Raw genomic sequence first — 15,259 nt, forward strand, 5'->3', positions numbered from 1 at the left:
TACTGAAACAGCCGAGCAAAGACAACAAAGTACCCAATGACGATGAGGCCCCTGATGTGGGTGCCTGAGAAAGTGCTTTACTGGGTGACCCAGACTGATGGTTGCGAACGCAGACTACCAAGCGGAGCTCTTGGGTTGCGTGACCCCATAGTGGAATTTCAGCACCGAGAAAAAAGTGTCTGGGGCGCTGCTGACCTAGCCAATATTATCATGCAAGACACCCGGTGAATAAATGACATGCCTGGGAGGTGGGAGGGAGGATTTATGGGGGAAGGGGCGGTTCCTTCTTGGTTTGTTAAGGAGTTAATTGAGGAGCAGAATACTGTGATGATGACTACCAACTTAGTGAGGTACTGAGCACTATAGACCTAGAAAGTCTAGATCACTCTAGATGTACCATTATTTTCTTATGCTGGCAATGGACTAATACCTCCTCGTGGAATAATGACCCGAGAAAAGTTTTTATCAATGTAATAAGTTGTACTTGGGCTTAAATTGCAACTGCAATGCTATGTCTGTGATGTTATTGTTATATCACAAACTAATAAAAATTGGTTTGCAAAAAAAAAAAAAAGGGGGGGAGGGGCTATGCAGTTCTATTTAAAGAATTAACACCTCTCATCAAAGCTAAGATTGTTTCCTTACAAGGTTATGAGGCCTTACTCATCAGATACAACCTTAACCCAACCTTTTCCTGTAACTTTCTCTTTCTTCACAGACCACTTCCTAGTAATAGGACATACCAAAACACCCTTTCAGACATAGTTTCAACTCTACTTAACACATATTCAAACCTATTCATATTTAGATACCTGAACATGTATGTGGTTTGACAAACCTAATGTGCGCCATCCAAAAATGATCCTCAAAGGCCTAGGCACACTCAACTTACAACAGCTCATTCCCAACGTCACACACATTGCAGGACACACCTTGAATGTCATGTTCAGCAACTTTGCATTTCAAAGGATTACGCTCTTCAAGTGGTAAAACCACCACCTGCTTGCCTTCCTACAGAAGACAGCACAACGCTCCCCATCTAAGCTCAGCTTACCAGCAACTGTAAATCAACCATACAACGAGCTGACTTTAATGGGCCTAGAAACCCAACTTATTTCTAATACAGATCGTGGTCACACCAAACTCAGTTTATAACACTTCTGGATGGCTCCATGAAGCCTTTGATATACTAATCCGACAGAAAGCATTAAAACTTAATAAAAACAAAAAAGCCCCTTGGACGAATGCAGGCCTAAAAAAAGATAAAACAATAAGGGGGGGTACCATTTTATTTTAAAAAAATCCTTGTCCTGTAAAAAAAATGTACTTGTCCCCCTCTTGCCATGCAGCGAGGTGACAGATTATGGCAGCATTTCGCATTATAACAGTGCTCTTATCATAGCCTCTTCAATTAGGCCAGGAGTCAAATGATATCAGGGTTTGTCTAAAGTGAAGTGCAGTGGGTCACCGAACTTCAGCTATTGGCTAACCTCTCTGTGGGTGACAGAATTCTTCTCTTTCACAAGGAAGACATTTGCACACAAAGTAGTTCCATTCAGTGCCAGGGACTATTGTGGCAACATGCGCTTTCTGAGAACAAAGAAATCATTTTGCTTTTAGCTTAATTTCTTATTATATTGGTGAGGGCGTGGCAGCTTCCCCAACAATAAAGTTTTGCAAAAACAATGTCAAAACATGGATTAATAACACCAAAAGGCTTGCAGCCAATCACATACCTATTGGCCCTGACAATGCATGTTTAGTTTCATGTTTCCCTTCATCTTGGAAAAATTGGTTTTATACAAATGTGCCATTATTAGTCTGTTTTGGGAAATAGTGGCATGCAACAAACTCGTTTTACTAAGGGGTACTAAATTGTACAATAGTTTTGCAAAACATTTTCCTTTCAATTAGCATACTTTTATGTGTATATTTTATTTTGAAAGCAATCATCAATCTTGCTTTCAAGCTTCTGTGGTGTGCATTTGCATCTAGTCAGAGGACATTCTGCGAGTATTATAAGTCGCTATAAGTTGTTAAACTTTAAAGACGGGTATACACATTTTAATTCTGAAAACACTGCTAGTAATGCAAGCTGAGCTTGCACAATTTCTGCAAAGTGATCACCCTACTAATAAAGGCTTTGCATTAATGAACCAAATAAATACATTCAAACAGTAAGCACATATAAATATAAATCTTACCTTAGCTGTAGACAAAACTCTTTCAGAGGTCCATTACGTGGTACTCTCAATTTGGGTTTGCGCTGCTGGGGTTTGGGTCTTCTTATCCAAAAGACAAAATAAACTCAGAAACTTATTGCTCTTGACCAAAAAAAAAGTCTGTCCTGGACGTCGGGCAATAGAAATTGCAAACCCCTGAAAACAAATAGCAAAACTTCAATGAACATGGCTCAAAACAAACAACCTCAAGACAAAAAAGGCCTACACTCACATAACAGAATGTACAAGTCAACAATGGAAAAACCTTACAAAAAGCTTAAAAAAAGATACCACTCAAGCAAAATCCGCAATGCAAAATGCACTCAAACATTTTTTAAATACTCACATATTTTCACAATCCAAAATGCACCTAAGGAACTCATCCCATTACTCAGGAATTTGTCACAAACTGGCAACTCACTACACAACCAAAGCAAACATGTTGGATTCACATCCAGCACACACACAAACCACAGATCTAACCTATTTCCAAAACTCAGAAAACATTCTTCTTTCAACTTCAACAGCCATCTGAGTCAGAATACTTATCAACAACTCCTTACCGACAGTTTTTTCAGAAGACTTAAAAAAGGTATACATATGTCCATTATTATAGAAAACAAACCTGGACCCTCAAGACCCCAGAAATTACAGACCTCCTGAACAATTTCTAGACAAACTTATAGAAAGAGCAGCCTTCATCCAGTTGTCACAATTTAACGAAGAAAGCTTCCTACCTTCTAGATTTCAAACAAGATTCCATCCAGAAAGAGGCACTGAATCAGCCTGGCTGATGAGGGGTGTAACTCCGAAACCGGTCCCAGGAAGCTGGTTTCCAGTCCAGGGAAGACATGGCTTGGCAGTTTGGGCTGGACTATTCCCATGAGGAACAGGGTCAAGACTGATTTGCATATGGCTGGGTCTGAACACGGGTGACGAAGTGAGCTAAAGAACGATGATGGATTCAACCCAGATCTGTGACTGGGGGTGAGTGTCTGAAAAGTATCAGCACTCTGTCCATCATCTCCTTGTGTTTGCTTTGTTCACCCTAAGTTGGTAGGGTGTGCCCAGACGTGGGTACCTTGCTCACTTTGCCACTGGATTCAAGCTAGCCTGGCTGGTGAGGGTGTTCCCGCAAAACTGGTTCCAGGATGCTTGTTTCCAGTACAGGAAAGACCAGGCTTGGCAATTCAGGCTTGACTTTTGTCCATGAGGAATAGGGTCAAGACTGATTTGCATATGGCTGGGTCTAGACTGGGGTGGTGAACTGAGCTAAAGAACGATGATGGATTCAACCCTGTTACTGGAGGAGAGTGTCTGAAAAGTTTCAGCGCTCTGTCCACTATCTCCTTGTGCTCGCCTAATAGGTGAATAGCCAGGTCATAAGGCCTTTCCAAAAGAAAAGCAGATCAGGAGAGTTCTTTAGATTGGTAGGAAGACACTTCCATAGTCTGGCAGTGTGCTATAACTACACAGCAGACACAGATACTTAATTGACATTGGAAATTCAACAGTCCTCAGTGCCTTCGGATCACTGACTAGTAGACGACATGGAACCACTTCAAACTGAACAGCTCAAAAACTGAAATACTCACCTGTAGCAACTGGAAAACTAACAACTCTCTACACCTGGTCTGATGATTTAGGACCACCACAAAAAATATCGAAGAATGCACCTTCCCATGAAACGCTGCAACGCACCTCTTAACACCTTGGATTACCCCACAAGGTACAAACAACAATCTCTCTTGTCCTATCAAAACGCTAATTGTCTATATCATGGCTCACCTTTATCAACCATGAGAAGATTAGTGGTGAATTAGTATAGTGGAATATGGAATTAGAGAAGTGAACATGTTAGTCTGTTATTTTGATTGAAAAGGATAGTGGAGGGATAGACGAGAGAAGGATTTCTTTTTTTAGGTCACAGCAGTAGGAGGAGGCTTTTGGATGAGTAAAAAGGTTTTTTGGAGGGGAAGAGTCAGAGGGAAGAGTTTAGAAAGGTTTGTTTTGGGACATCAGTATTGTAAAAGAGGTGTTAGATGATGCAAGGAGGGGTAGAGTAGGAGAGAGTCAAGAAAGGGTTATTTTAGGGAACATAGTAGTGGTACAGGATTTGGGATAAATGAGAGAGTGGGTGTAGAGGATATAATGATAGGTGTATAGGTTGAGAGATAGGGTTTAGGCTTCATACAGGGGTGAACCTGAATACATGTGTATGTAAGAGTACGTGCATATGTATGAAAAGTGTGTGTGTGTATCTGTGAATATATATATATATGTAAAACAACAAAATATGATTACGTGAATGCAAGCATGTATATGCATTAGAAAGATATATGTGAATATGCCTATGTGTACGTAAATGTATCCATGTAATTTAATTACTCTCTGTTCAAGGATATAGGAATTATAAATACCAGAAAAAATAGCATTCAATAGCTAAACGTATATAGGCATTATACTTACATTATACATAGTTATACCTCTGCACAAGTCACATATATATATATATATATATATATATATATATATATATATATATATATATATATATATATATATATATGCCCTTGTGTAAATACATATAATAATTAATATATACCTGGCCTACACAATTATGTTGTACACAAATATGGATAGACTGTTAATTATATACATATATACACACACACACTCCTGGGTTTGTGGTTTGCTGGTGTGCATCTAAATCGCCAGTGGTGCAAACCTAAGGGCAATACCACCAAGCCCTTTTAAACTTTCACTGAATTTTCTCCCCAGTAAAGAGAAAGGCTGCACTCAGAAAGTGAGTATTTTTATCATTTATTTGGAGACAGAGCTTGACATAGGAATGCGTTTCGGCTATTCACTTAGCCTTTGTCAACCTTAAAGAGCCTCATTCTTTTCACTGATTAAATGCTTTCCACATGTGTGCAATCAAGTAGACATAAACAAGATACTTTCCCTTTTGAGCAATAAATCAAGTGGTTATTTCTTTCGTATCCACTATTTTCATTCACATGTTAAAAATAAAATAAAACCATTTAAAGTGCTTAACAACAGTTCTTGCAGTTTTAAAATGCAGTGGTTAAAAAAATACTTGATGGCTTCCTTTTAGTTTTCTGGTGCTCATAACATTTGAGACGGTCACTTTCATTACAATTCATCTTTCAAATTCAACTTTCCATTTAGAGTTTTGACCCAATTCAAGAGCATTATTAGGGCCTGATTAAGAGTTTAGTGTCTTGCGACCTCCAGACTCGTGCAAGAGGACAGCTGTATTTTATTTTTTTTTTAAATATGTTTTATGTATAAACTTTGTTTATTGCGCTGCAAAGTCAGTACATCATACCAAAGTGCTTCACAGGCTGGCTTGGCATCAACATTCAGCCCGGCCGGCGTCAATACAGCTTTTAAGAAAAAGTCAAAACAGGGAAAAGGGAGAAAGGAGAGCTTGGACATATGCGTGTTGTGGACCTTAAATATGTTTTATTGATTTTCACCCAACAAACAACGTGCATTGGTCTCACAACAGATCAGTGGTACACTTATTGATTTCTTAAATTCAAATTTTTCGCTATGGCATACAGACAAAGCTCAATTCCATTGTCCGTTAGTTTCCCCGCATATTTATTCCCTCGTGATACACATTGCCTAATGTACAGGTACGCTCTCTTTGTGTCCCTGTGCCATCAGTTCGATCAGTCAAGGCCCCCATCCAGTTGCAAAACATACCCTCCCCTTTGACCCTCCCTAACCCTCTCCTCCGGTGTGTCCGACGTTGCCGTCTTTCTATAGTCATGCAGTATGTAACTTGGCCTAGGGCATATAGCTCCCTCTCTCACTGGGTTGACTATCCTAGCCGGCGTCTTTCTTGATTCCGCTACACCGTATCCTGGAATGATGAGGTACCCCTATATGGTCTTCCTACTCATGGCGTCCCCATCGGAGTATCTAATGACTCCCATTCCGACTCTGACTCAGGTATCTGCAACAGTACCACCAAAGCTTCCCATGCTTGGGCAGCTTCCAATACCTTCTCACAATTAGATCTCCTAGCTAGCTGGAACCGTATCCTGCTCTCGCTTGCTGCCCACCTGGTTAATTCTACCTTCCAGTGCTCAACGCTGGGTCCTTGCCTGGATTTCCAATTCTTCGTTAGTTCCCTTTTAGCTAGGTTCACCCCTAAGTCCAGGTACATATTCGTGACTTTTGTCTTGTTCGTGTGGGGAAACCAATGTAGCATGCATGCGTCCATGTTTGGGTCTATCTGTCTATCCGACACCCCACATAAGGTATCAACCATTTCCTCCCAATATGTTCCTAATTGCGGGCAACTCCATATCATGTGAATACATTCTGCTTCTTCTGAGTTGCATCGTGGGCATCTGGCTGTGTCGACATTAAAATATTTATTAATTCGCGCCGGAGTCAAGTACACCCTCTGCAATATATAAAATTGAATGAGCTGAAACCTGGCATTGCGCGTACTCTTCCACCCCCTCTCTACTATTCTGGACCACGCCGTGTCAGGAATTACTTTACCCAGGTCTGCTTCCCACTTACCTTGCAACTGGCTCAACGGCTGCTTCCCTTCCTCCCCCATTCTTCTGTATAAACATGTTATTGCCTTAACGGTCCCTGCTGCCATCACTATATACTGGAATGTTAGAGATGTCTGCGGCTCGTCCAGCCCTCACCCACGTTGGATTGCTGTTGTGAGGGCAGAATGCAGCAGGAAATCACCCCTGGGTAGGTCGTAGTGGTCTAGCAACGTCTGGTAAGGCAAAAGTACACCCTCTTCATACAGGTCCCCTATCATTTGCACTCCCTGTTCTTCCCATGCAGCTAATGCTGATCAATCCCGCCCATGTGGAAGCGCTGTGCACATGCCAGTGGAATCTCTGGCGCAGATGGCCGTAGAACCCCACTTCTCTTTTGACTACGGTTCCAACACAATCTCAGCGTCCGCTCTTCATGCGTTAACGTGTCGAGCCGCAACCGCTGACCTAGTATAATAAATGATAAGATGTGACGAGGCAACTTCCGGCCTGTCTGGTCCCCCGAATTCCCTTGCCACTGCCTGGGTAAACCACTGCTGCTGGGCTGCCAAATAATATTGTTCAAAGTCCGGGACCGCCCATCCCCCTTCCGCTCTGGGTCGCATCATCATGGTCAAGGCCACTCGACGTCTGCCGCTCTCACATATAAACTCCCTCACTAAGGATCGGAGTCCTTTGAATATCGAGCCTGGTATCCAAATCGGTAGTGTCCTGAAGTGGTACAACAACTGAGGCAAGGCCACCATCTACAGCAGTGCCACTCGGCCCGCCACCGAGATTGGAAGCGTACTCCAAAATGTTACACTCCCTTTAATCCCTCTAAGTGCTCTCCCTATATAACCCTCCAGCAGATCCTCCTGCGTATGGTAGATGTGGGTCCCCAGATAAGGAAAACAGCGTGGTTCCCATCTTATACCTCATGCTTGGGGAGGGTTCTCCCTCGTCTGCCTTACAGGGAACAGGCAAGTCCTCGCCCAGTTTATCTGAAGCCCTGACGTCTCACCAAACCCACGCAGCAGCGTTGTGTCCCCCTGTCAAGGATTCTGCTGTGTTAGCCAGATACATGAGTAAATCATCTGCATAAAGCGAGATATACTGCATGTCTCCTCTCCAGTCGAGGCCAATATAATATTTCCCTGTTCTGGCGTGCACCGCTAGTGGCTCGACTGCCGATGCGAACAGCTACGGAGATAAAGAACATCCCTGCCTCGTTCCCCGCTCCACTGAACATGGCAGCGACACTATCGCTCCCGTCCGCACTCGAGCAGTCCCTGTGTGATAAAGGATCCGCGTCCACTTCACAAAACCCTCTCCTAGGCCCATTACCTGAAATAAAAACGGCCATTCCAAGCTATCAAAAGCCTTTTCAATATCTACTAAGAGGACCGCAGCCTCAGTGGTCGAGCTGCGGTTCCCCTCCAAGATACAGAGCAGTCGCCTCACATTTACAACCGTGTTTCGCGTAGGGATGAAGCCCGCTTTATCCGTATGGATCAGTTGCGACATGTATGGAAGGAGTCTGGCCCCAAGTATTCTACTCAGTATTTTGTAATCAGTGGTCAGCATTGATAGTGAGAGATATGCCGACAAATTAGTCGGTTCCCTCTCAGGCTTCAATAATGGGGTGATAATAGCCTCATGAGTGGTAGCTGGCAGCCTCCCTTCTTTCCATGCTTCCCGATACATCGCTAATAGTCTTGTCGCTAAGCAATCGACATACGCTGAATAAAATTCTATGGGCAGACCATCCACCCCCAGTGTTTTGTTACGCGCCATGTTCTTAATCGCACCCCTAATTTCGCTGAGCGTGAACGCCCGCCCCAGCATGTCTTCCTGCTCCTGCTCTAGTCTAGGTAGTCTTAATTCCGATAGAGACTCTTCCACAGCCTCTCCATCCTGTTGCAGCTTGCTTCGGTAAAGTGCCGTATAATAATCTAAAAACAGGCCATTTATCCCTTGCTGCGTATACACCAGATTCCCAGTCGGCGCTGTCAATCCCAATATAGGTGTGCCCCGGGCATGTGGACTAGCTAACCACGCTAGCAGCGCACCGAACTTATCTCCCTCTGCATCTACCTTTGCCTGATATGACTTATAGTCAAAGGAGCGCAGCCTTTCCACTTGTGCCGCTACTGCTTCTCTAGCCTCCATCACCTCTCTTTGCATGCTCTTATCCTCAGGACGGGCCCTCTCAGCTTCGCGCAACTTACGCTCTGCCATCTCTATATCATCCAACAGCGTTTTCCGCACTCCCACCGTTTTGGCAATACATAACCCCCTAACTATTGCCTTAAAGGCGTCCCACTAAACCGCTACGGATGTCGCCATGCCCTCATTCTCAGCAAAATATTGGTCTATACCCGTTCATAGATCCGCTCTAAAAACGGGATCATCTAGAACTTCTGGTCTCAATCGCCAGGTCGGTATTATTGCCCTCTCTGGGATCCATCGAATCTGCACTAGTAGCGGCTTATGGTCCGATATTGTCCTAGATAAATATTCACTATGACTGACTTTGACATGTACATCCGGTGTGCACAATACCGTATCAAGCCGCACGTGCAAATCATGGATGCCGGAGTAGTAAGAATAATCTCGCTCCTCCAAATGATGCTCCCGTCAGGTGTCCACTAATCCCCAATCATTCTGCCACCCACGTCTAGCCTTAGATTGTCTATGGATCGGGGTATCGGGGAGCGGGACCAGTCCATCTCTACATCTGCAATGGAATTAAAGTCTCACCTTATCAATGTCGAACCTGTCAAGTATGGTGCTAACTTCCCTGATAAACGTCCAAAAAAAGAAGCCTGATCCACGTTAGAGGCATAAACACTTCCCAGCGTCACGTCAGTACCATTAAGGGGGCTAGTCACTACCACAAACCTCCCCTCTGGGTCGATCAATTGTTGGGTTGGTTGGAACGGAACTCCCGCCCTAACACATATTAGCACCCCCCCTAGCAAATGCAGAATAAGCTGTGTAAAATAATTGCCCCCTCTCCTTTTTATCAATTTTCTCATAGTGGAAAAGATACTCTTTAAGTGAGACAGACTGTCCATTATTTGTACCTTGATCCGTTTCAGTTGAAATATCCTCAATGCTTTCATCATTGAGGATTTTTGCCCCTCCGTTCTGTTCCGTGATATGTCACTCATGTTTTTTGTCAATTGAAACCCGTTCTTCACCTGCGATTGATCATTCAAGCAAATAACACACTTCCAAAGCCATGCAGTGCTCCCACTGCCTTGAAACGCCTGCCAAATAGCAATTGTCCACTCAAATGAAAGCTTCGGAGCACGGTGGGAATTTGTCAGGACGTGGCCAACATCCAATGTCCAGGTTCCGCAGCTCGACGTACCCGGACGTCAGAAAAACAACTTTGTTAATTAGAAAATTGCATTAGGAACAAGTTTGTTCAATCCTCTCCTCCACTGTAATTTACATACATAACAATTTTTGAAATCATGAGCGAGACATTGCAAAAAAGAAAGGTGGGCAGTAAAAAACCTCTCTGATTAAAGCATTGAGGATATTTCAACCGAAAATGATCAAGGTGCAATAATGGACAGTCTGTCTCTAACTCACTTAAACAATATGTTTTCCACTACGGGAAACTGTGTAAAAAGGAGATAAACAGTTGCCAGGCGGTTACTTCCTTGAATAATTATATAGATAGTAGTGGGATGGGTGCCTTGTGGATTACAGATTTTGATTGTTCCCATATATAAGAATCCACATCCCCAATTGTTGGAGGAGTGGACATAATTGATGGCATCAACTTGCAAAGGAATGATGGGCTTACTCATGAAATAGATCCAGATAGAGCTGGATAAAATACGTGATGACATTAAGAAAATGAAACATTTTCTGAAGAAACATGCAGAACAGTATGAGATCAAAACATTCATTGCCACAATAAGAACAGATTATCAGATTATGAAGAAGAGATTAAACAAAAGGAAAAAAAGGGAAAATCCTACAAGACAAACAGGATGATGATAGCAGGAGATTGTTAACTTGTGGCAATAAATGGGACAACCTGTGAAGGGAACAAAAACAAACTGAGGTGTTGAGACAAAAAGAACTTTGGACTTGAGAATCTAGCTCTGATACATATTCTGATCTTGAAAAATATCCTGAGAACTTCTACGAAAATGGGATCTACTTTTTTAAACTAATACAGACTGTTGCATTTCAAGAGTTGGTTTGTAGGGATTTGGTGAACATCTAGCGGAGTATTAAGGATCTGGATGCCACAAATTTGACAAAAGCACAGAGACAGGCCATAGAGGCCCCAGTAAGGGCCACAGTTTGGTTATTTTACCTTCTGACAAAGGGGGTATTGTAGTCTTGTGGGATATTAACAAATATCTCCAGGAAGCTAATAGACAACTTGCCCTTTCCTGACCTATTAGGTTACTTATGCTGACTACAATCAATCAATTTTTGAATTCCAAATGAGATTACAGAATTGGAGAGAAAAGGGCTATTAAATGCAGATGAATATCAGTTTCTATATGTAAGAAGGCTGTAGCCCCATGTTTTTATCTTTTACCAACGATTCATAAGGACAAAAACAATCCGCCATGAAGATCATTTCGGCCAATGGGAGTATTTTAAAAAATACCTCTAAATATTTGGATTCCCTCTTTTTGCATTATGCTTTTAGCTCACCATCCTATTGCAGGAATAGCAAATATTTCAGTAATAGGATTAATTATATCCCCTGGAAAGCAACTTAAAATCTAATTAACATAGATAGGTTTTCCCTCTATACATGTATTTAACATGATCTGGGGATTCTAGCCTGCAGGTTTATTTTTAGGGACAAAGCAATCTATTTGTTTGATCATTCTTGAGTGATAATTGAGATGCTTCGCTGGTGTTTAGAAAACCTTTTTTTTCTCTTTAACAACCAGCGGTACAAACAACTTCTTGGGACTGCAATGGGCAGTTACTTTGCCCCTAGTTACGCAGACATCTTTATGGGATGGTGGGGAGAGAAAGTTGTTTGGACAGAAAATAATGATCATTTTACTGAACATATTGTACCACGGACACTTACATAGATGATTTACCCATTATTTGGGAAGCCCCAGCCAACATTTTTGAAGCTGATAGCTGCCAATGATTTAAAATTGAAGTTTGTTCAAAACATTCAAATGAGCAAGATAGACATCTGGATGATTCCAATGCTATTGTAAATAATGTTTTGCATATCAGCTTACACAGGAAAAAAATACCGCAGGGAACAACACTTTGCATACCGCTTTGGGGAATTACTGAGAGCAAAACGTAATTGCAGTTCCATAGCAGCCCCCCTCCTTTGTTATTTTAGGGCCAGCCCCGGGGAGGTGGTGGTCCCTGGGCAGAAAATTGCCCAGAGGGGGGCTGGCGACCCCCCTTCCAGTTAAAATGTAGTCACGCCCTGGGGAGGTGGTGGTCTCAGGGGCAATTTTAAAGTAAGGATTGGGGTCCGCATGGCCCCCCTCTTTTTTACCAAAAAGCCCAAGGGAGGTGGCTGTCCTGGACCATAAAAGGACTGCGGAGGGGGGCACCACCTTTTATTATCACATTCACTTGGTCCCAGGGAGGTGGCAGTCTACGGGCCCATAATGGGGAGGGGGGGCCGCATGCACCCCCTCCCCATAATATAGATTTAAATATGTCCCCAGGACCTGGCCCACCCGGGGGCTGAAATACAAACAAATGTGGGAAACAGCAACTGCTTTTTAAACAAATTTCACTGGAGTTTCACTGGAATTTTGCGAATCTTCACGATCTTTACCGCAAAAATGTATTTAAAAAAAAATAAAAACGTTTTGGCCCAGGCTGTGACCCTGGAGACCCCTGCACCAGGCCTAGGGGTCAGGGTATTCTTACCCTTTCTCTCTTTTTTTTCTTTACCTTTTTGTTTGGGACTTGGGTGAGTCAGAGCCACAAGATGGCTGTCAACATTTCCAGGTTCCAACCAATCAGATCTCTGCACGAGATTGGTTGGCTAAGTGGAGGGTAAGCGTCCCTAGATATACAAATTTGATTTTTCTTTATAATCTCAAAAACTACTGAACAAATTTACACCAAATCAAGAAAAGGGCTCTTTCCGGGAAAAAGAGCTATCTTTCTGCCAAATTTGGTATAATTCCATTAAGCGGTTCGGGTTTTAGTCATATCTAAAATCTCTATGAGAATTAACATGGAAAACACACTTTTTTTACCCCCTCCCCTTTTTCTTAGCCCCCGCTTGATAGATCACCCTAAAATTGGCCATGCCCAATTAGAAATAGGAGGTCACTTTAAAAAAAAAAAAAAAAAAAAAGAATTGTGGAGATTCATCAAACGGCGCAAAAGTTATAAGCAAGTCAAAAAACATTTTTCCTATGGAAACTAGGTCCTAACTATAACTACCTTCTGGTGACTGCCTCTAGGTAATATATATATATATACACACACACACAAATACACTTTGTGTTTGGCTAGTGTTCTTGACGAATCAGAATGAAGCTAGTCAGCGCATGACTGAAATTCTCAAAGTAGAAGGGGTTGTCTTTGACAAATCTCCCAAGTGCCCTCAGATTGGTTCTTCCCTTCACTGGAAAACAACACAAACAAGAGGGATGAGAGAGATGCTGTCCCACTGTCGTTAGGAGGATCGACCGGCAAACACACACATCCCAGACTCCCCCCCACCCCCACACCCTGGAATGAAATATGATTATGTATAATCTACGTAAATGTGTATATGTATACATAGATGCAAATATTTCGATATTTATGTGGGGAGTATGTCTGACTTCTTGAAATAAAAAACATCCATCTTTTGCCTTTTACTCCAGTCTCTGACTCATCTCAAACCTTTCTTACTACATGGGACTGCCAAACAGGCTGAGTAAACTCTTATCTCCTACTACCCACAATTCATTCAACTAGCAGGTGTACATGTCCAGTCCACTACTCCCAATAACCTCTCACATCTTCCCTTTACTAACTCACTTCAATTAATCTATCAATATTCAAAACACTATAGTAAATGCATGAGCTCTAGACAGCACAAACCTAACAACTAATTCTACAAGGAAAATGAAATACATTTTACTAATCTACTATCTATTGGCCTTTAATCTTGTGATCCGCTGACCTGTGACGAGGCGTTAAAGCACTTTTTCGGCGAGTAGCACGCTACCTCGGAACCCATAAAGGATTAGTGGTGAATTAGTAGAGTGAAATATGAAGTAATTTGAGCGGTGGATATGTTCCTCAGTTATTTGGATTGAGAAGTGTAGTGGAAGGATACAAGAGGGAAAAGGTTTGCATTAATATAGCACTTACTACCCCTGATAAGGTGTTAAAATGCTTTTTCTGCGAGTAGGTGAGAACGTAAGCTAAATGGATCAATCACTAAGATTTACTTTGAACTGTTCTGGACCAATTATGTACTATCATTTACAAATAAACTACACATGATAATAGATGTACTTGGCGCTTTCAACTATATTTATTATTAATATACTTCCACCGGGCTGGGCCTGCAGAGACCCAGGTGAAAGCTCCTAAAGTGAGTGCTAAGCATAAATCTCCATTGCGCTGTATTTGATTGTGTTGAGTATCCAACATGTCTCCCCTTCCAATGCTGGTACAATAGATCAGGTGGGGAATGTGCCTGCTGTAGAGCAAAATGCGTGTCACCGATTTCAATCCTAGCTGTAGAGTTCAGTGGGTTCAGGTTTTTGTAGCAGTGATGCAGATATAACCTGCGTGGCATGTTAAGGTAGGTCAGCAAGTTAGGCCCCCGCTGCAAAGACATCAGGTAATGTTCTGCCTACTACAGAGGCAAGGAACTGGCATAGGATGTAGCACACAACTCTCTTCGTCGAAAAGCGGCGTAAAATGCAGCGAGCAGTACAACCTTCTGTGCAAGTGTATTTTCCGTTCCCTTCCATGAGAACTCTATTATTGGGTTAAAGTCATTTGGTTTGGGGAAGTCTATTTCTAAAATGGATTCCATGCCATGGCTAGATATATTTGAAGTACACTGCTGAAGTATCAGCGGCTGATAGAAACGTAAAGCAGGAAGTCAAGATCTTGGCTGAACCTGTGTAGGTCACAAGCTTGTCACAAGGTCCCTTGCTTTACTACGGAGCTGCGCCTGACTTTCACGCTGAAGCCACCCACTCAAACTAACGATTACATGCCAATTAAATTCACCAAGAGGACTTCAGCTTTCCACATGCAACACACTGAGCGGAGTCCCCCATGGTGATAGCAGGAAGGAACAGAGGGTCGGACCAATGTACCACAACACGCTGAAACCCCATGGCCTTGTTTAATTATTCAGTATCACACAGCTAGATTCAACATTCGATTTTCCGTGTCTCTTTATAGTGCAGGACATAAAATATGCTGTAAACGGGCGTGCTCTATTTACTGCAAAGACTAAAATAATATTCTGCTCTGTTGAGTGACCCACTGAGGGAG

At 42.5% G+C, this 15,259-nt stretch overlaps 1 protein-coding gene across 3 annotated transcripts in view; it reads right to left on the minus strand.

The window, feature by feature from the left end:
• Window positions 1-15,259, minus strand: part of POLK (DNA polymerase kappa) — an 869,741-nt gene that overhangs the window by 645,443 nt on the left and 209,039 nt on the right. For all 3 annotated transcript variants that reach the window (XM_086960765.1, XM_086960763.1, XM_086960764.1), the window contains exon 2: window positions 2,205-2,378. The gene's annotated coding sequence lies outside the window, so the exon portion shown is untranslated. The remainder of the gene's footprint in view (window positions 1-2,204; window positions 2,379-15,259) is intronic.

Source organism: Lissotriton vulgaris, chromosome 3_1 (genome assembly GCF_964263255.1).
Source record: "Lissotriton vulgaris chromosome 3_1, aLisVul1.2, whole genome shotgun sequence".
NCBI lineage: Eukaryota > Metazoa > Chordata > Amphibia > Caudata > Salamandridae > Lissotriton > Lissotriton vulgaris.